This window comes from Pristiophorus japonicus, chromosome 18, assembly GCF_044704955.1.
Source record: "Pristiophorus japonicus isolate sPriJap1 chromosome 18, sPriJap1.hap1, whole genome shotgun sequence".
NCBI lineage: Eukaryota > Metazoa > Chordata > Chondrichthyes > Pristiophoridae > Pristiophorus > Pristiophorus japonicus.
In genome coordinates, this window is record NC_091994.1 from 113,715,104 (window position 1) to 113,736,696 (window position 21,593).

Sequence of the window (21,593 nt, forward strand, 5' to 3'; positions counted from 1 at the left end):
CACAACCTGACACATGAGTTAAGTGCCTCACTTTGACAGAACCTTCTCTTAAAGGCTCAAATAATGACCTGAAGTTTAAATATTTACAGAATATTCTTATGAATCAAACTCCTAGATAACAAACACATAAGCAAAGGCAACCCAATTTCCACACTCTTATAATAAATATTCTTTCAGTTATGGAACACACACTGCCTGCTACAAATGATCGGGACCGTGTACGGTTGCGGGTTTGCACGGGAAGGTTGCTATAATATTGAAATTTCAAGAGAGAGAAAAATAAAATGGAGCAAAGAAACTAATTTTTTAAAGTTCTCCGGTTCTAACCTACTCCAAGCATTTACTGACAACAATTCACAACCCTCTAAGTGAAGAAATTCCTTCTCATCTCAGCCTTAAATGTTACTACTTTCTTGGTTTTAATAATATAGAAGGATTATTTATTCATTTACCAGTGTCCTCCTATATTTATCTGCAGCTTGAAAGATTCATTAGCAAAATAGTACAAGCTGTGTACACCACACCTGGAATCGTCCAACCCACAACCCAGGTCAGTGACGAGGACACTCTGACAGTGCTCCAGGTAAGAATTTTCATTAAACCTCCGCCACTCTATTTGTCTCTTGGCTTTGGTTGATGGAAGGTGGTAGCAATATTTCACACAAGTTGTACCATTATACTTGTAGCAATTTAGACTCAGCCGGTGTTGCCTGACCTGAATGTTTTAATTTGCAATATTCTTGTTAGATTCAGCTCGAAAGTGATAAACTCCTCAAACCTGCAAGCATCAAATTTTCTCAACTTTAGGCGAGCAGGCTGAAGCCCATTGTTATATACATAGCTTTGGTGAGACCACACCTGCACTACTGGGCACAGTTTTGGTCTCCTTATCTGAGAAAGGACATATATGCCTTAGAGGCGGTGCATTGAAGGTTCACTCAGTTGACCCCTGGGATGAGAGGGCTGTCCTACGAGGAAAGATTGAGTCAATTGGGTCTACACTCTCTGGATTTTAGAAGAATGAGAGATGATCTCATTGAAACACGTAAGATTCTGAAGGGGATTGACGGGGTAGATGATGAGAGGATGTTTCCCCGGGCTGGAGAGTCGAGAACCAGGGGTCATAGTCTCAGGATAAGGGGTCGCCCAAGACTGAGATGAGGAGGAATTTCTTCAATTGTGAATTTTTGGAATTCTCTCCCCCAAAAGGCTGTGGATGCTGGATCGTTGAGTATATTCAAGGCTGAGATCGATAGATTTTTGGAATCTTGAGGAATCAAGGGATATGAGGATCGGGCGGGAAAGTGAATTTGAGAAATAAGTTCAGCCATGATCTTACTGAATGACGGAGCAGGCTCGAGGGGCCAAATGGCCGACTCCTGCCCCTATTCTTATGTTCTTATGTTAATCGCAAACATTTCATGCCATTGTGAGAAGATGCCTTTGGGACCAGTCTTACTCCACTCCATTTTCACAGTTGGGGGCTCACATGGCAAAGAGTACTAAGTATGATTGACAACAACAACAACTTGTATTTATATAGCATCTTTAACGTAGTAAAACGTCCCAGGGTGCTTCACAGCAGCGATTATCAAACAAAATTTAACACCAAGCCACATAAGGAGATATTAGGAAAGGTAACCAAAAGCTTGGTCACAGAGATAGGTTTTAAGGAGCGTCTTGAAGGAGGGAAGAGAGGTAGAGAGGTGGAGAGGTTTAGGGAGGGAGTTCCAGAGCTTGGGGCCCAGGCAACAGAAGGCACGGCCACCAATGGTGGAGCAATTATAATCAGGGATGGTCAAGAGGGCAGAATTAGAGGAGCGCAGAGATCTCGGGGGGTTGTGGGGCTGGAGGAGATTACAGAGATAGGGAGGGGTGAGGCCATGGAGAGATTTGAAAACAAGGATGGGAATTTTAAATTTGAGGCATTGCTTAACCGGGAGCCAATGTAGGTCAGCGAGCACAGGGGGTGATGGGTGAGCGGGACTCAGTGCGAGTTAGAACACAAGGCAGCGAGCACAGGGGGTGATGGGTGAGCGGGACTCGGTGTGAGTTAGGACACAGGGCAGCGAGCACAGGGGGTGATGGGTGAGTGGGACTCGGTGCGAGTTAGGACATAGGGCAGCGAGCACAGGGGGTGATGGGTGAGTGGGACTCGGTGCGAGTTAGGACATGAGTCAGCGAGCACAGGGGGTGATGGGGTGAACGGGACTGGGTGACAGCTCGGTAGACTGAACCCATCTTCACCCAATCAACCATCTATTGATCCATCTCGCTCCCTGTCTCTGACATATGTGCAGTTGTAGGCTTGCAGCAACAATCAGATACTGTTGTGTTTTAAATGTGGACCGAAAACACATGCCACACACAGACCTTCAATATAATATACAACTTATTTACCTTCCTTCGATATAGGTTGCATTATCATTAAAAATACTGAGCAGTAACAATCCCATCACAGAACAGGTCTGAGAATTGTAAATGATGAAGAAACATTTTTAGATCTTTTAAATCTTTGGAAATAGGTCAATAATAACATGCAGCACATTTCTTAACATGGACGATGTTGCATTTCTGGGATTACTTCACTCCGTTTTGCTTTTTTATCCCTCAACCAACATCAGTAAAAAAAAAAAAATTATCTGGTCATTATATTGCTGTTTGTGGGAGCTTGCTGTGCGCAAATTGACTGCCGCGTTTCCCTCATTACAACAGTGACTACACTTCAAAAGTACTTCAGTGGCTATAAAACTCTTTGTGGCACTTGAGGTTGTGAAAGGCACTATATAAATGCACGCCTTTCTTCTTTCTCACTTGCCCAGCTAAGTAGGTCAGCTTACAGCCTGCAAGGGAATGGAAAGAGAACCTCTTGACTTTATTTCAGCTGTTGGTACATCCCATGCTTTCACGTGATGATGGCAGAGAAGGCCATATATCCAAGTTTGCCGCTGACACAAAGATAGATGGCATTGCAGGAAGTGTAGATGAAAGCATAACATTACACAGTGATATCGATAGATTAAGTGACTGGGCAAAAAGGTGGCAAATGGATTTCAATGTCAGCAAATGTGGGGTCATCCACTTTGGACCTAAAAAGGATGGAACAGGATACTTTCTAAGTGGTGAAAGGCTAAAAACAGTGGAGGTCCAAAGAGACTTGGGGGTTCTGGTACATAGATCATTAAAATGCCATGAACAGATACAGAAACTAACCACACTGGTTGGGGATTCTAGGACCAGGGAGCATGGTTTAAAAATTAGAGCCAGACCTTTCAGGAGTGAAATTAAGAAACATTTCTACACACAGGGCTCAAGTTTCGGACTGAGTTGCTCCTATTTTTTTTGAGCAACTAGTTTAGAATGGAGCATCTTAGAAATTGCAATTCTCGGCATTTAGTTTGCTCCAGTTCTAGTGAGTTAGAATAGTTTCATTTTTAAAACCGATTTTTTTTCAAAAGGGGTCGTGTCCGGCCACTTACGCCTGTTTTGAAAGTTTAGGCAGCGAAAACTTACTCCAAACTAACTTAGAATGAAGTAAGTGTAGATTTTTGTATGCTCAGAAAAACCTTGCCTACACTTATAAATCAGGCATAGGGAACGAGAGATGAGGGGGAGGAAAGTTTACAAACACTAACCACTTCACTTTTACAAATCAAGAGCCATCAACAATAATAAACGATAAATAAATTATTAATCAACCAATAAATCAATCAAAAAATATTAAGAAATAAAAAATAAAAAAAATAATAAAAAATCAATCAATAAATAAAAAAAATATTTCTACTCACCTACTGCAGCACAGGGAGCCCTCCAACAGCATGCTGGGACGGGGCCCCCCAGTGTCTCTGTGTCTCTCTCTCTGTCTCTGTCAGTGTCTTTCTCTGTCTCTGTCAGTGTCTCTCTGTGTTTCTGACAGCGAGGGGGGAGGGGGGAGAAAGGAAAGGGGGGGGAAAGAGAGAGGGGGTAAGAAAGAGAGAGGGGGGAGAAGATGAACAGTGGGGGAGAAGATGCTGAACGGGGGGGGGGAGAAGATGAATGGGGGGGAGAAGATGCTGAACGGGGGGGGGAGAAGATAAATGGGGGGTGGAGGAGAGGAGAAGATGCTGAATGGGGGGGGAGAAGATGAATGGGGGGGTGGGGGAGAAGAGAAGATGCTGAATGGGGGGGGAGAGGAGAAGATGCTGAATGGGGGGGGCGGGGAGAGGAGAAGATGCTGAATGGGGGGGGGAGAAGATGAATGGTGGGGTGGGGGAGAGGAGAAGATGCTGAATGGGGGGGGAGAAGATGAATGGGGGGGTGGGGGAGAGGAGAAGATGCTGAATGGGGGGGGCGGGGAGAGGAGAAGATGCTGAATGGGGGGTAGCTGAACAGGCCCCGCCGCCGTCAATGAAGCCAGGCCCCCGCCGAGGACTTCGGGCAGGGCCCGCACGCAGCAGATGCCAGGCCCGCCTCTACTGATGACTCTTCGGGCGGGGCCCACCCCCAGCGAGATGCCGGGCGGGTGGGCCCCGCAGACGAGGTAAGCGGTGTCAGGCCACTTGGCCTGGGATAGGGTGGTCGCCCGGAGACAGGAGGCGCTGGGAGGGCCAGGAGCTACTGCGCACCCGCGCAGCTGCCGGCATTGTTTTTGGCGCAGAGCTGTAGCCCCGCCCCCACATATCTAGAACAGCATATATATATATCTTTACAGTCATGGTTAAGGTATCTCCTTGTGTTGCAGAAAATAAATAGTTCCTAACCACTGTGATAAACTGTGTTGAAAGTAATACTCTTATGTAACAGTTATTTTCATTCCCTTGCCATCCAGCGGAGATAACTAGCCTGACTATCTCCCCTTAAAGGCTACAAGCAGACACACTAACTGGAAAAAGACTAGTTGATAGAAACTGTCAAAAATTAATGCCAGGACCAAACAGATTTAAATAATTACCTGTTGAATTAACCAAATCCCACAAGGTGTTCGCACTGCATTGACTTCCCCGCCCTTAGCCATCAAGTGCAGACAACACAACAAAATCTCCAACAGTTGTGCCAAGTGAAATTATTGTGACTTCTCGGAATGAAGCTGTTCTTTAACCGCTTTTCATGGAATCATAGAATAGACTCCCCACCCCCCCCTTCCTTCAACCACTGTCTGTCCTACCTGTGACAGAGACTGTAATTCCTGTATTGGACTGTACAGTCACCTGAGAACTCAGTTTTAGAGTGGAAGCAAGTCTTCCTCGATTGCAAGGGACTGCCTATGGTGATGATGATGATGAGAATAGTACAACACAGAACGAGACCATTCGGTCCATCGAGTCTGCGCTCTTTCGAAGAGTGACCCAGCCAGTCCCACTCCCCCGCTCTATCCCCATATCCTGGCTGTTTTTTCTCCTTCAATTATCTCCTACTTATCCAATTCCCTTTTGAAAGCCTCGAGTGAGTGCCTCCATCACCCTCTCGGGCAGCACATTCCAGATCCTAACCACTCGCTGCGTAAAAACCTCTCTTTTGGTTCTTTTGCCAATCGCCTTAAATCTGTGTCCTCTGGTTATCGACCCTTCCGCCAATGGGAACAGTTTCTTTCTATTTACTCTAGCTAAACCCCTCATGATTTTGAACACCTCCATCAAATCTCCTCTTAGCCTTCTCTGCTCCAAGGAGAACAACCCCAGCTTCTCCAGTCTATCCATGTAACTGTAATCCCTCAACCCAGGAACCAGTCTAGTGAATCTCTCAGGACCCTCTCCAGAACCTTTGTTGGGTACATCTGCAGCTTCAGTTCCAGAGCCTTCAGTGTCATTGTTTCTGTGTCCAAGGTGAGCTTTGGGCCATTTTTGAGTTGTCAGCTTTTTAGACGCTGTTTTGCTTCTTCTAATTTTCTCGCCTGGCTTGTGCGGATGTTCCATTATCAGTATTAGTTGTCACTAGATTACAACACGTTCAAAACTTGATACATCGAGAACAAAAGCTTATTTGTGTCTTGTATTTCAAACTATGTTAACAGTGCTGTTAGGGAGGGAGTTCCCGGATTTTGATCCGGCGACGATGAAGGAACGGCCGATATATTCCCAAGTCAGGATGGTGTGTGACTGGGAGGGGAACGTGGAGGTGGTGGTGTTCCCATGCACCTGCTGCCCTTGTCCTTCTAGGTGGTAGAGGTCGTGGGTTTGGGAGGTGCTGCCGAAGAAGCCTTGGCGAGTTGCTGCAGTGCATCTTGTAGATGGTACACAGCAAAACAGAATAGTAGAACTGTACTTACACAATTAGTAATGGCTTGTTTTCCTTTTAGAAGATATTAGATGACCGCCTTCAATTTCAAGGCATGCTGATCGATTATGGAATATCGGTTCCTCCCCTGTCTGTCGATGAAAACCCAGATGACTCCCAAATGCCTCCATAACTGTCTCCACAGAAGCGACCTTCTCATTCTTATTTAAATAAGTCAAAAGAGGTCATCTTTCTGTAATGATCGAGATCCAATTTCTGTAATGATAGAGTTAATGGGCTATCATTACCCTGTGACAAGAAAAAAATAAAGACAATACAATGTCTCAAACGCTTTTATTATCCTTTCAAAACCACAAGCTGGGAAAGGCTCTTTGGTTTATAGCACAGTACATTGGCCCGGAATTTGTGTTCAGAGGAAATAGGCGGTCTCAATGATGGTGCACCTCAGGGACAAATATGTTTTCTTTGTTCATTCACGAACTGTGGGCATTGCTGGCAAGGCCGGCATTTATTGCCCATCCCTAATTGCCCCTTGAGAAGGTGGTGGTGAGCCGCCTTCTTGAACCGCTGCAGTCCATGTGGTGAAGGTGCTCCCACAGTGCTGTTAGGGAGGGAGTTCCAGGATTGTGACCCAGCGACGATGAAGGAACGGCCGATATATTTCCCAGTCAGGATGGTGTGTGACTGGGAGGGGAACGTGGAGGTGGTGGTGTTCCCATGTACCTGCTGTCCTTGTCCTTCTAGGGGGTAGAGGTCGCGGGTTTGGGAGGTGCTGCCGAAGAAGCCTTGGCGAGTTGCTGCAGTACTTCATTGGCTGTAAAGCGCTTTGGGACATCCTGAGGTCATGAAAAGTGCTATATAAATGCAAGACATTCTTTTATCTTTTTAAAAAAAAATGCAAAAATATTTCCAGTTGAGGCATGACAGGGATATGCTTCATCACAGTTCCATTGGGAGATCATTCCTGATATTTAACAGATTGAAATACTAATACACAATTTATCATACCTTTTATTTTGTAAGTCTACCAGCTACCAGTAACAAATGACTCAGGTACACTAACAGATTAGTTTACATAGATTACATTACACAGGATATACGGCCCAGAAACAGGCCATTCGGCCCAACCAGTCCATGCCGGTGTTTATGCTCCACTCGAGCCTCCTCCCGTCTTTCCTCATCTAAATTTATCAGCATCATAGGCGGTCCCTCGTATCGAGGATGACTTGCTTCCACGCCAAAAAGGGATGAGTTCACAGGTGTTTCAGTGAAGGACCTAATATTCCAGGTCCCAAACTACATGTTGAAGGGTGGAAGATGCCTGTGCGTGGATTTTTTTAACGTGGGGTGACCGTTGCACACCAGCCACCACACGGGCTTGACAGAGCGAGGTCTTGGTCCAGTGGCAAGGATTAACCAGGACGACTGGAGACCAGCTCTGCTGCACGGACCTAGTGCGCTCACATATCGCAGTGTGGGCTGGGTCCGTGCTGCCTCTGGGCCCCGAACTCTCGCCTCTCCTGGGCTCCGATCACGTCGCTCCACGATCACTCGCTGCTCCTTCGCCCCGACCTCGCCGCTCCTGCTGTACCTGCCCACGCTCCAATCACCGACCTGGACCTTGGTGACGTCCAATCCAGTCGCCCTTTTGTTGCCATCGCCCTCCTGCACCAGCTCGCACTGCTCCCTGAAGTGGTCAAGGGGCGGCTTGCCGCTCGCCTTTTATGGCCCTGCTGGTATTTCCTCGCAGGTCGGGGCCACCACATTGGTCACCATAACCCTCTATTCCCTTCTCCCGCATTGGCTTGTCCAGCCTCCCCTTAAATGCATCGATACTATTCACCTCAACCCCTCCCTGTGGCAGCGAGTTCCACATTCTCACCGCTCTCTGGGTAAAGAAGTTTCTCCTGAATTCCCCATTGGATTTCTTGGTGACGATCTTATATTGATGGCCTCTAGTTATGCTCCTCCCCACAAGTGGAAACATTCTCTCTCTATCCACGCCATCAAAACCTTTCATCATTTTAAAGCCCTCTATTAGGTCACCCCTCAACCTTCCTTCTCTTTTCAAGAGAAAACAGACCCAGCCTGTTCATCCTTTCCTGATATGTATACCCTCGCATGTATATTACAACAGTGACTACACTTCAAAAAGTATTTCATTGGCTGTAAAGCGCTTTGAGATGTCCGGTGGTTGTGAAAGGTGCTATATAAATGCAAGTCTTTCTACTTTGTATAAAACTTTGTATGCGAAGTCACCAAACTGACAAGTTTGTGGAGGGGGGGTGGATGGGGCTGGAATCTCGCACCGCTTGGACCGCAGGACAAATATACAAATGGCTCTCGGACCCTATTAAAATGTAACCAGTTTTTGAACACTGCTGAATGGGACTCTGTACATTCATGCACAGAATGACGCTGACCCTGATGACACAGTGATGCGGAGCTGACAGTATTGGTTGAATTTGTTGCCCCTGTGTGGCTCTAAGCATATGCCAGTTTCCAACCGGTCCCTGGATTATACCGGGCCCAGGCCCGATTTACGGTTCACAACTCTCTGAGTTTACGAATGTTCTCATAATTTCATGAAATGGTCCAATATTGATCTTGTTTTAATGACATGTAAATGATGGACGTGTATGTCGAAGTCCTGATGTCGGAAAGTATTTTCACTTACTCAACACAATGTTTCCATTTGACAGCAAAAGATTAAAAAAATTAAAGCTTTGTCCAGTTGGCTGTATAATCTCGATGAAATTCATTTGTCAACCGTGACTCAGTGCACTCGCCTCTGAGTCAGAAGGTTGTGGGTTCAGGTCACACCCCAGGGAATTGAGCTCAAAAAAATCTAGGCTGGCACTCCAGTGCAGTGCTGAGGGAGTGCTGCACTGTCGGAGGGGCAGTGCTGAGGGAGTGCTGCACTGTCGGAGGGGCAGTACTGAGGGAGCGGCGCACTGTCGGAGGGGCAGTACTGAGGGAGCGGCGCACTGTCGGAGGGGCAGTACTGAGGGAGCGCCGCACTGTCGGAGGGGCAGTACTGAGGGAGCGCCGCACTGTCGGAGGGGCAGTACTGAGGGAGCGCCGCACTGTCGGAGGGGCAGTACTGAGGGAGCGCCGCACTGTCGGAGGGGCAGTACTGAGGGAGCGCCGCACTGTCGGAGGTGCCATCTGTCGGATGAGACGTTAAACCGAGGTCTGTGGACGTAAAAGATCCCATATCCCTATTTCAAAGAAGAGCAGGGGAGTTATCTCCGGTGTACTGGGGCCAATATTTGTCCCTCAATCAAAATAACAACAAAAAAAATTATCTGGTCATTATCACATTGCTGTTTGTGGGAACTTGCTGTGCACAAATTGGCTGCTGTGTTTCCTACATCATAGGCAGTCCTTCGGAATCAAGGAAGACTTGCTTCCGCTCTAAAAATGAGTTCTTAGGTGGTTGAACAGTCCAATACGAGAGCCACAGTCCCTGTCACAGATGGGACAGACAGTGGTTGAAGGAAAGGGTGGGTGGAGAGTCTTGTTTGCCGCACGTTCCTTCCGCTGCCTACGCTTGATTTCTGCATGCTCTCGACGATGAGACTCGGGGAGCTCAGCGCCCTCCCGGATGCACTTCCTCCACTTAGGGCGGTCTTTGGCCAGGAACTCCCAGGTGTCAGTGGGGATGTTGCACTTTATCAGGGAGGCTTTGAGGGTGTTCCTGTAACGTTTCCTCTGCTCACCTTTGGCTCGTTTCCTGTGAAGGGGTTCCTTACAGCATTACACATTACAACAGTGACTACAGTTCAAAAAGTACTTCATTGGCTGTAAAGCGCTTTGGGTCGTGAAAGGCGCTATATAAATGCAAGTCTTTCATTGATATCTAGGGTCTATTGGCTCCACAGAGCCCTACACTGTATTTACCCATGTGCAAACGAGTTCTCAGCCCAAGGCTGGGTCACTGCTCTCTCCAATGTTGTTTTCCCTGAAGGGATGGTGGGGGATGGTAAATGGGTGCACCGAGTGATTTGGAAGTTAATAAGTGGCCGTGGAAGGGACCAGGCTGAACACTTTGACCCCAAAGGGCTTGGGTTTACTGGATTGTGCAATGTATTGCAACAAAACCATCTGTCCAGAGTCCGGCTCCCGACCGCAAGTCCCACTCTGCACTTTGACATCTTCCCGGCTGTGCACTGTGCCGGGGAGTGCTGAGGCCCGGGAGTTTGCAGAAGTTTGCTGTGAGCGGCAGAAGTTACTGGTCGTGTTGTGAAGTAGCAGTACGATGTCTCCCAGACCCACATGACACACACTCAGTGCCAGGCAACTGCACCAGCCACAAACTCCTCCAAGATTCCACTGCACACGCCGGCAGCTATCGCCCTGGTCGTTTCTGATTCACCACAAACTTGTCAGAATTGTTAAAGATTTCCGCAGTTTGTGAAGCAACGCTGCGAGTGTTTGGCAACATTCTCATCGGGCTGTTCTCAAACTTGGAAGCATTTTCCGAAAGGGGGGCTCGGTTACTTTGGGAAGAAGTATTTCCCAGATACTGTATCGGGTAAGTCCATCTCTTTATTTTATTTGGTGACATTTCAATCCCAGGCTGGTTTCTGTTGTGTAGTAATTGGGCGATATTCAGGCTGCGGTGCGAGCAAAGAAACGGACCGTAATCCTGCAATATTCGCAAGGGCTGCCAATAACATTATTGTTACTTGGACTGAGATTCAATTTGTGATTTTTTTTGTGTCTCATAATTTAGTTCTGTATCGTATCAAACAATACACTGTGGGCTTTATTTTATATATTGTGATACCAAGCTGTACTTGATAAGCGTCAGCAATGCTATTGACATTTTTGTTCACAGAAGTTACAATGTACTGTGAGCCTGCAAATGCAAACGTAAATGACCCCCGGGCTTATTTTATGAGTGTTCCGTTGGATGCTGGCTTACTGTTAGGTGGAAAACTCCATTCTTTACAAGCTGCCGGCCTCCCTCCACATCTCATTGGGTGAAGGTGCTCCCTGATGGAGTACTGAGCCATTCCAGCTTCAATTCCTTCCTGATCACAACTGGGCCAACAACAGAGGCAAGCCTACACGGCAAGCGAGCCCCAGGTGGGGCAGAGGAAACGTTACAAGGACACTCTCAAAGCCTCCCTGATAAAGTGCGACATCCCCACCGACACCTGGGAGTCCCTGGCCAAAGACCGCCCTAAGTGGGCGGGCGCTGAGCACCTCGAGTCTCGTCGTCGAGAGCATGCAGAAACCAAGTGCAGGCAACGGAAGGAGCGTGCGGCAAACCAGCCCCACCCATCCTTTCCCTCAACCACTGTCTGTCCCACCTGTGACAGAGACTGTAATTCCCGTATTGGACGGTTCAGTCACCTGGGAACTCACTTTTAGAGTGGAAGCAAGTCTTCCTCGATTCTGAGGGGCTGTCTAAGATGATGATGATGATAATAGCACAGGCTCTCTGGGACTGGGAGATGGGACTACCATTCAAAAGTACTTCATTGGTTGTAAAGCACTTTGCACCCTCGAGGTTGTGAAAGGCGCTATAGAAATGGGCTTCCCCTGGACCCCCAAGCTTACCCTCTTTGCTTGCATTGGACCCCTCCCCCCGCCCCCCATATAACAACATAGGAATTAGGAGCAGGAGTAGGCTATTCAGCTCCTCGAACCTGCTCCACCATTCAATGAGATCATGGCTGATCTTCTACCCCAACTCCACTTTCCTGCACTATCCCCATATCCCTTGATTCCCTTGATATCCAAAAATCTTATCAATCTCTGTCTTGAATATACTCAATGATTCCACAGCCTCCACAGACCTCTGTGGCAGAGAATTCCAAAGATTCACCACCCTCTGAGTGAAGAAATTCCTCCTCATCTCAGTCCTAAATGGCCGACCCCTTATCCTGAGACTGTGACCCCTGGTTCTAGACTCCCCAGCCCGGGGGAAACATCCTCCCTGCATCTACCCTGTCAATCCCCTGTAAGAATTTAGATCATCAGACCCTCCCCTGTTACAAAGACCTCCCAGGGTCGGGGATCGGAACCCACCCCCCCCTTTGCAGACCCTCTGGAGTCAGAGGTGGGACCCCCCAACCCCGCTCCCAGTAGCAGCTGCAGGCGCCCTACCCCTGCCCTCCGGTCTGCTCCCTGCCCGGCTGGAAGCCAACCTGTCGATCAGGCTGACTTCCGGGCGGGAATCCTGTTTAAAAAAAATCACATGATGTAGAGCTAAACCTTCCGGATTTCCTGTTTGAAACCCCATCCTCCTGCCTACGAAACCGGCCCCCATCAATATGGGGGCCATCAGGTCTGGAAGTGACGTCAGTGTGGACGGGAGTTCAGTGGCAGCAGAGGTGCAATACAGTTAGAGAGGAATCGCTATCCCATCCTCCGCTTGGATGCAATGTCTATCGTATTTTCCTTAATTTTTAGATCCCTTGTTTAATCCAAAGATCCCTTGGGGCTTGACAGGGTAGATGCAGAGAGGATGTTTCCCCTCGCGGGGGAATCTAGAACCAAGGGGCATAATTTCAGAATAAGGGATCGCTCATGTAAAACGGAAATGAGGAGGAATTTCTTCTCTGAGGGTCGTGAATCTTTGCAGTTCTCTGCCCCAGACAGCTGTGGAGGCTGGGTCATTGAATATAGTTAAGGTGGAGATAGACAGATTTTTCAATGATAAGGGAATAAAGGATTATGGGGAACGGGCAGAGAAGTGGAGTTGAGGCCAAGATCAGATCAGCATTTGGAAAGCAGTGACAGGATCAGTCCAAATCAGCATGGATTTATGAAAGGGAAATCATGCTTGACAAATCTTCTGGAATTTTTTGAGGATGTAACTAGTAGAGTGGACAAGGGAGAACCAGTGGATGTGGTGTATTTGGACTTTCAAAAGGCTTTTGACAAGGTCCCACACAAGAGATTGGTGTGCAAAATCAAGTACATGGTATTGGGGGTAATGTACTGACATGGATAGAGAACTGGTTGGCAGACAGGAAGCAGAGAGTCGGGATAAACGGGTCCTTTTCAGAATGGCAGGCAGTGACTAGTGGGGTGCCGCAGGGCTCAGTGCTGGGACCCCCAGCTCTTTACAATATACATTAATGATTTAGATGAAGGAATTGAATGTAATATCTCCAAGTTTGCAGATGACACTAAACTGGGTGGTGGTGTGAGCTGTGAGGGGGACGCTAAGAGGCTGCAGGGTGACTTGGACAGGTTAGGTGAGTGGGCAAATGCATGGCAGATGCAGTATAATGTGGATAAGTGTGAGGTTATCCACTTTAGGGGCAAAAACACAAAGGCAGAATATGATCTGAGTGGCGGCAGATTAGGAAAAGGGGAGGTGCAACGAGACCTGGGTGTCATGGTTCATCAGTCATTGAAAGTTGGCATGCAGGTACAGCAGGCGGTGAGGAAGGAAAATGGTATGTTGGCCTTCATAGCTAGGGGATTTGAGTATAGGAGCAGGGAGGTCTTACTGCAGTTTTGCAGGGCCTTGGTGAGGCCTCACCTGGAATATTGTGTTCCGTTTTGGTCTCCTAATCTGAGGAAGGACGTTCTTGCTATTGAGGGAGTGCAGCGAAGGTTCACCAGACTGATTCCCGGGATGGCTGGACTGACATATGAGGAGAGACTGGATCAACAGGGCCTTTATACACTGGAGTTTAGAAGGATGAGAGGGGATCTCATAGAAACATATAAGATTCTGACTTGTATAGGTTAGGTGAGTGGGCAAATGCATGGCAGATGAAGTATAATGTGGATAAAAGTGAGGTTATCCACTTTGGTGGTAAAAACAGAGAGACAGACTATTATCTGAATGGTGACAGATTAGGAAAAGGGGAGGTGCAACGAGACCTGGGTGTCATGGTACATCAGTCATTAAAGGTTGGCATGCAGGTACAGCAGGCGGTTAAGAAAGCAAATGGCATGTTGGCCTTCATAGCGAGGGGATTTGAGTACAGGGGCAGGGAGGTGTTGCTACAGTTGTACAGGGCCTTGGTGAGGCCACACCTGGAGTATTGTGTACAGTTTTGGTCTCCTAACCTGAGGAAGAACATTCTTGCTATTGAGGGATTGCAGCGAAGGTTCACCAGACTGATTCCCGGGATGGCGGGACTGACCTATCAAGAAAGACTGGATCAACTGGGCTTGTATTCACTGGAGTTCAGAAGAATGAGAGAGGACCTCATAGAAACGTTTAAAATTCTGATGGGTTCAGACAGGTTAGATGCAGGAAGAATGTTCCCAATGTTGGGGAAGTCCAGAACCAGGGGTCACAGTCTAAGGATAAGGGGTAAGCCATTTAGGACCGAGATGAGGAGAAACTTCTTCACCCAGAGAGTGGTGAACCTGTGGAATTCTCTACCACAGAAAGTTGTTGAGGCCAATTCACTAAATATATTCAAAAAGGAGTTAGATGAAGTCCTTACTACTAGGGGGATCAAGGAGTATGGCGAGAAAGCAGGAATGGGGTACTGAAGTTGCATGTTCAGCCATGAACTCATTGAATGGCGGTGCAGGCTCGAAGAGCCGAATGGCCTACTCCTGCACCTATTTTCTATGTTTCTATGTTTCTATGATGGGACTGGACAGGTTAGATGCGGGAAGAATGTTCCCGATGTTGGAGAAGTCCAGAACCAGGGGACACAGTCTTAGGATAAGGGGTAGGCCATTTAGGACTGAGATGAGGAGAAACTTCTTCACTCAGAGAGTTGTTAACCTGTGGAATTCCCTGCTGCAAAGAGTTGTTGATGCCAGTTCATTGGATATATTCAAGAGGGAGTTAGGTATGGCCCTTATGGCTAAAGGAATCAAGGGGTATGGAGTGAAAGCAGGAAAGGGGTACTGAGGTGAATGATCAGCCATGATCTTATTAAATGGTGGTGCAGGCTCGAAGGGCCGAATGGCCTACTCCTGCACCTATTTTTTATGTTCTCATTTCCTTGATTGCCAACAATGGAAATTACATTGTATATTTTATTCTACTATTCTGATCAAAAACAACAGAACAGCCACCCGAAATAAGCATGTTGTACTTTCTGTGCCAGTATATAGGTGAGTATTAAAAGTGTGGATAGTGGGATCAGGGGTTATTCTTAGTCTGAGGAAGGGTCATCGACCTGAAACGCTTCTCTCTCCCCAGACCCGCTGAGTATTTCCAGCATTTGCTGTTTATATTTCTGATTTCCAGCATCCATCTGTTATTCTGACATTTGTGTTATTTTTTGCTCATTGTGCCAGCCATCGATCGTGGAAAATGCTGCTGGCTGTGTGAAGAATCTCTCAGCCACACATCTATCCATGTTCAGAAATAAAAATCTCGTGGCAGGCGGCCACTGCCCCTCACCACCCAATACTCCAGCCTTACCCAGCTGCTAACGTACCAGGACAGCCTGACCTGTACAACTCATGCTCAAATGTTAACGACATAACTCCCAGCCTCAGCCAACATTACGAGCCCTGAAGAACCGATGACCCTTCAGCACCTCAAGCCATGTTACAGATAACAGTACAAACCACACACGTGACTTGGTGATCTCCCAGTAAAAGATCCTCTCGGAATGAGTGATCACAGTATGGTTGAATTTGTAATACAGATTGAGGGTGAGGAAGTAGTGTCTCAAACAAGTGTACTATGCTTAAACAAAGGGGACTACAGTGGGATGAGGGCAGAGTTGGCTAAAGTAGCCTGGGAACACAGACTAAACGGTGGCACAATTGAGGAACAGTGGAGGACTTTTAAGGAGCTCTTTCATAGTGCTCAACAAAAATATATTCCAGCGAAAAAGAAGGGCGGTAAGAGAAGGGATAACCAGCGGTGGATAACCAAGGAAATAAAGGAGCGTATCAAATTAAAAACCAATGCGTATAAGGTGGCCAAGGTTAGTGGGAAACTAGAAGATTGGGAAAATTTTAAACGACAGCAAAGAATGACTAAGAAAGCAATAAAGAAAGGAAAGATAGATTACGAAAGTAAATTTGCGCAAAACATAAAAACAGATAGTAAAAGCTTTTACCGATATATAAAACGGAAAAGAGTGACTAAAGTAAATGTTAGTCCCTTAGAAGATGAGAAGGGGGATTTAATAATGGGAAATGTGTAAATGGCTGAGACCTTAAACAATTATTTTGCTTTGGTCTTCACACTGGAAGACACAAAAACCATGCCAAAAATTGCTGGTCACGGGAATGTGGGAAGGGAGGACCTTGAGACAATCACTATCACTAGGGAGGTAGTGCTGGACAGGCTAATGGGACTCAAGGTAGACAAGTCCCCTGGTCCTGATGAAATGCATCCCAGGGTATTAAAAGAGTTGGCGGAAGTTATAGCAGATGCATTCGTTATAATCTACCAAAATTCTCTGGACTCTGGGGAAGTACCAGCGGATTGGAAAGCAGCTAATGTAAAGCCTCTGTTTAAAAAAGGGGGCAGACAAAAGGCAGGTAACTATAGGCCGGTTAGTTTAACATCTGTAGTGGGGAAAATGCTTGAAGCTATCATTAAGGAAGAAATAGCGGGACACCTAGATAGGAATAGTGCAGTCAAGCAGACACAACATAGATTCATGAAGGGGAAATCATGTTTAACTAATTTACTGGAATTCTTTGAGGATATAACGAGCATGGTGGCTAGAGGTGTACCGATGGATGTGGTGTATTTAGATTTCCAAAAGCATTCGATAAGGTGCCACACAAAAGGTTACTGCAGAAGATAAAGGTACGCGGAGTCAGAGGAAATATATTAGCATGGATCGAGAATTGGCTGGCTAACAGAAAGCAGAGAATCGGGATAAATGGGTCCTTTTCAGGTTGGAAATCGGTGGTTAGTGGTGTGCCACTCGGATTGGTGCTGGGACCACAACTGTTTACAATATACATAGATGACCTGGAAGAGGGGACAGAGTGTAGTGTAACAAAATTTGCAGATGACACAAAGATTAGTAGGAAAGCGGGTTGTGTAGAGGACACAGAGAGGCTGCAAAGAGATTTAGATAGGTTAAGCGAATGGGCTAAGGTTTGGCAGATGGAATACAATGTCAGAAAATGTGAGGTCATCCACCTTGGGGAAAAAAAACAGTAAAAGGGAATATTATTTGAATGGGGAGAAATTACGACATGCTGTGGTGCAGAGGGACCTGGGGGTCCTTGTGCATGAATCCCAAAAAGTTAGTTTGCAGGTGCAGCAGGTAATCAGGAAGGCGAATGGAATGTTGGCCTTCATTGCGAGAGGGATGGAGTACAAAAGCAGGGAGGTCCTGCTGCAACTGTACAGGGTATTGGTGAGGCCGCACCTGGAGTACTGCGTGCAGTTTTGGTCACCTTACTTAAGGAAGGATATACTAGCTTTGGAGGGGGTACAGAGACGATTCACTAGGCTGATTCCGGAGATGAGGGGGTTACCTTATGATGATAGATTGAGTAGACTGGGTCTTTACTCGTTGGAGTTCAGAAGGATGAGGGGTGATCTTATAGAAACATTTTAAATAATGAAAGGGATAGACAAGATAGAGGCAGAGAGGTTGTTTCCACTGGTCGGGGTGACTAGAACTAGGGGGCACAGCCTCAAAATACGGGGGAGCCAATTTAAAACCGAGTTGAGAAGGAATTTCTTCTCCCAGAGAGTTGTGAATCTGTGGAATTCTCTGTCCCAGGAAGCAGTTGAGGCTAGCTCATTGAATGTATTCAAGTCACAGATAGATAGATTTTTAACCAATAAGGGAATTAAGGATTACGGGGAGCGGGCGGGTAAGTGGAGCTGAGTCCACGGCCAGATCAGCCATGATCTTGTTGAATGGCGGAGCAGGCTCGAGGGGCTAGATGGCCTACTCCTTTTCCTAATTCTTATGTTCTTATGTTCTTACCAAGCAATAAACTGCCAACTGATAAAGAGAAGGGGATGAATCCGAATTTAAAACGGTTGCACAAACTGAACAGAACCAGCCAGCCAGCAAGCAGCCTCTGCTGGGTGTGGGTGACTATAACCAACTGGAAGTACAAGTCTTTCAATGCATTTTGGATTTCTTTCCCTAACTATGCGGGTGGCCTGCAACAGCCAGAAAGTGATCGGTGTGTTGGGACTGCCGAATTCAAAAGTTGATACAATTCCTACCATGGTATGGTCATGCAGTGGTTATATTGCTGGACAAATAAATCTTCCCCAGGGCAGAGAGCAGGCGGAACTCCCTGTGGGGTAGGAGCTCAGAACAGAAACCAGAGCCACTGCGCCTCCGCCCCATGCAAAGTGCCGCCTCCAATTCTGAGGGGAGACGGGAGCGATGTCTCTGTTGCTCTCTCCCTCTGCAGGAGATGTATCTGAAGGGGTTCCTGGGCTACTCTGAGAATTCCGCCCAGGACATCATTATGATGGCCTCAACCCAATTTTTGGCAGCTGAGAGGTGGTGTGCATTTCATTGAGGCCCTTGGAATCATCGAAAAATCACAAAACCGAAGGAGGCCATTCGGCCCATCGTGTCCGTGCCGGCCGACAAAGAGCTACCCAGCTGAATCCCACTTTCCAGCTCTCGGTCCGTAGCCCTGTAGGTTACGGCACTTCAAGTGCACATCCAAGTACTTTTTAAATGTGATGAGAGATTCTGCCTCTACCTCCCTTTCATGCAGTGAGTTCCAGACCCCCACCACCCTTTGGGTGAAGACATTTTTCCTCATCTCCCCTCTAAACCTTGGAAAGGCCCGAGAAGATGCCTATGGATCAATTAAGTTCGGAGCCGAAGAATAAAAAAGTGCCATTTTTCTTTGGCCCTGAGCAGGGTCTCAGTGCCCGGTAGAGAGGCATGAGTTACTTTACCTTCGAGGGCAGATTCGAGCAGGCACCACTGAAGCGCTGGTACAGGAGCAGGCAGCTGACCTTGACCACGGGAAGGACCCTATCTCCACACGTTGGGAGGGGCGGCACCCTTCAGTGTTGCTGCACTTTGGTGCCACTCCAGCTGACTTCCACAGGGGCAGCAGGGCCATTGTAACTTTGGTCCCATGGATCGAAAAGTTATTAACCAAAGAATAGCTTAGCATTTAGATTCTAATGTGTAATGTCTGTAGCTCCACACTGTGGATGCCTATGTTACTGAGCTAGTGCTGTTTACTAAAGAACAGGTCATCTGACCAGCGGGTCAAAAGTTTACGGAACCTGCAGCCATCTTACAGGTTGTGTGTTGTGTGCTCTCCAACGATATGACAAAATGTTTTATTTTACCTACTTTCCAGAAGCTAAATTGACGAATTTCTACTTTACGTATATTATCTTACTGCTCATCTTTCTTTTATTAAATGAATTCTCTACATAATTTAAACCTATAACAAGGTCTTGTGTTGTGATGCAGTGTGCTGCACTGTCGGAGGGGCAATGCTGAGGGAGCGCTGCACTGTCGGAGGTGCCGTCTTTCGGATGAGACGTTAAACCGAGGCCCCATCTGCTCTCTCAGGTGGATGTAAAAGATCCCATGGCACAATTTCGTAAAAGAGCAGGGGAGTTCTCCCCGGTGTCCTGGGGCCAATATTTATCCTTCAATCAACATAACAGAAACAGATTATCTGGTCATTATCACATTGCTGTTTGTGGGAGCTTGCTGTGCGCAAATTGGCTGCCGCATTTTCCCACATTACAACAGTGACTACACTTCAAAAATTGCTTCATTGGCTGTAAAGTGCTTTGAGACGTCCGGTGGTTGTGAAAGGCACTAAATAGATGCAAGTCTTTCTCTCTTTCATTCTGCAGAGTCAAGATAGGAGCGAGATCCTACAGACAATTCCAATAGCTAATATTGAAATCAGGAAAAATTCTGACAGTATTTATATAGTGCCTTTCACATCCTCAGAGTGTCCCAAAATGCTTCGCAGCCAATTAAATATTTCTAAAATGTAGTGTTGGTAGGCACTGTAGCTAGTCTGCACATAGCAACGTAACCACAAACAGCAATGGATAAATGACCAGATAATCTATTTTTCATGGTGTTGGTTGAGGGATAGGTGTTGGTTGGGACACAGGAGATCTCATCTGCTCTTCAAATATACGGCTGCCATCTATCTCAAAAGACAGCGGTGTAACGCACTAAAGCCGTTCAGTCACTTTACCATGCACCATGAGTGGTTGAAGACTCCCAATTCTCGAGCGACAGAACTTGCCACAGATGGTGCAGGTACATGTCACGGGGACATGAGGCACTTTCCTCTCTCTTCTCCCTGTCTCTCAGCCACCTCTCTCCAGTCTCTTTGGCTCCCTGGTGCAGTGCAGACCTCCAGTGCGGCCTGTTGTTAGCCACATCTTGCCAGCTTGTGCTTTCAATGTTGAAAGTTTTTAAGTACGCTTTGCAAACGATGTTGAACCTGAGTCTAGCTCAGCAAAGCAGCCTTGAAGAATCTACAATTTCTCCATGCAAGAGATCCATTGCAACATGACTATCTTCCATCTAAGATGGATGACCAAGGAGTCTATGTCTGAGAGAGGTTATTGGACTCGGCAACTTAACTTCCTCAACACTTCAGTAACAGGTTCTGTATCTTCCCACTTGATATTTACAACACAGCAGGTGCGGTAAGAGTTCAGCCTTCTCATAAAGAAAAGAAAGAACTTGTATTTATATAGCACCATTCACAGCCTCAGGATATCCCAAAGCGCTTCACAGCCAATGAAGTATGTTTAAAGTGTAGTCACTGTTTTACATCGGATCACACGGGATATACGGCACAGAAACAGACCATTCGGCCCAACCAGTCCATGCCGGTGTTTATGCTCCAGTCGAGCCTCCTCCCGTCTTTCCTCATCTAAATCTATCGGCATAACCCTCTATTCCCTTCTCCCCCATTGGCTTGTCCAGCCTCCCCTTAAATGCATAGATACTATTCGCCTCAACCCCTCCCTGAGGCAGCGAGTTCCACATTCTCACCACTCTCTGGGTAAAGAAGTTTCTCCTGAATTCCCCATTGGGTTTCTTGGTGACTATCTTATATTGATGGCCTCTAATTATACTCTTCCCCACAAGTGGAAACATTCTCGTTATATCCACTCTATCAAAACTTTCCATAATTTTAAAGACCTCTATTAAGTCACCCCTCAGCCTTTTTTCAAGAGTTGTTGTAATGTCAGAATGTAGGAACCGCGACATCCAATACCTGTTGTCGGTTGTCCAGTCCTCACTGCCCTACAGCAGTGAGCTCAGAACCAGATTTAGTAGATCCATATATTGGTGTTCAATCTCAATTTCCTATTAATCCTATTATTAATTGGCCGAACATGCTGGTTACCTTTCTGATGATCTAATTAAGCTTGTTGGCCAGAGATAAGTTGTACAATACAGTTAATCCTAGGTAACAGAACCTGTGGTGTTAACTATTGAACCGTCTGGTGCCATCAACGTACCTTGTGC

The 21,593-nt window shown here is 46.8% G+C and overlaps 1 protein-coding gene across 2 annotated transcripts in view; it reads left to right on the forward strand.

Moving 5' to 3' along the window:
• The first annotated feature begins 567 nt into the window (after positions 1-567).
• smim1 (small integral membrane protein 1) overlaps positions 568-21,593 on the forward strand; it is a 36,543-nt gene continuing 15,517 nt past the window's right edge. The window contains exon 1 of one of the 2 annotated variants that reach the window (XM_070861050.1): positions 568-583. The gene's annotated coding sequence lies outside the window, so the exon portion shown is untranslated. Of the gene's footprint in view, positions 584-10,468; positions 10,751-21,593 lie in introns of those variants that run through there. The other variant, XM_070861049.1, reaches the window with a different exon arrangement.